Source organism: Halyomorpha halys, unplaced genomic scaffold (genome assembly GCF_000696795.3).
Source record: "Halyomorpha halys isolate HHAL.00 unplaced genomic scaffold, Hhal_1.1 Scaffold278.1, whole genome shotgun sequence".
Lineage (NCBI taxonomy): Eukaryota > Metazoa > Arthropoda > Insecta > Hemiptera > Pentatomidae > Halyomorpha > Halyomorpha halys.
Window position 1 is genome coordinate 66,531 of NW_027109219.1, and position 1,155 is coordinate 67,685.

Genomic DNA, 1,155 nt, shown 5'->3' on the forward strand with positions numbered 1-1,155 from the left:
AAAATTAAAAGAGCTAAAATGTTAAAACAAAAAAGAAATCACGAATTACTGCTAAATATTGTGTTTATTCGACTAAACCTATATTTTCTATATGCTCTACTAAAAAAAGGTGAGTTCTATGGACCACTTTTCACTGTCAAAAGCTATAGTGCTCGCGCAGTACGGCTTTGTCCCTCCGAAAGCCTGTACTGCGCATGTTCCATCGATATTGGAACTCAAATATTCCAATAAATTGATTCTAGAAAATTAAATGTTCTTTCCTACTTAACTAATATTAATATAAACAAATTAACGCATTCCATTCTTAATACGGAAAATCATTTTTAAAAAAATAATATTTGCTAAATTTCTTCTGGAAATGAATGAGAACTAATCGACCTGGAGCCCGTTGCCAGGCAGCTCTGGGCGTGGAATTTCGTTCGCATCGTAACGCCCGTCCCTCTCCCCCTGCGCCTGCGCGCCTCTATGCGATTCGAAGAATAAATAGCACTCATTCTTTTAGGACGTCATCCAGAAAATATTATCTTGAATAAAAGATTTTCCAAACGCGCTCATCGTTAGTAAATAATTTACTTTCCTTGGAGATCTTTTTCTCTTTTTTTTCAATTTATTTGACAATTAAATGCCACTTACCCTTTTTGGGACGTAATCCAGGCAATGTTATTTTTGGTAATCGGTAATTCACCAAGCCTTCATCGGTATTAAATAAATTCTTTTCCTTGTGGATCTTGGTCCCCTTTTTCTCTATTTTTTTTTTCAATTTATTTGACAATTAGATGGCACTCACCCTTTTGGGACGTCATCCAGACAATGTAATTTTTGGTAATCAATTATTCACCATTCTCTCATCGGTATTAAATAAATTCTTTTCCTTGTGGATCTTGGTTCTTTTTTATTCAAATTTATTTGACAATTAAATGGTACTCATCCCATTGCGTGGAAAGTGTGAAAAAATCCTCCAAAATGAAATGTGTCTGATCATGTTGATGAGTGTTGTTTCTGACGTTCATATACCTGTAAATGCTTTCATCTTAATTAGTTCCAACATCACACAATATTTGTGAGCCATAGACCTAATCTTATAGACGTTATTTTGGCATTGGGAAAAAGTGAGTTTTTACTGTTTGTTGTTATTTTGTTTTAAACTATAAAAAT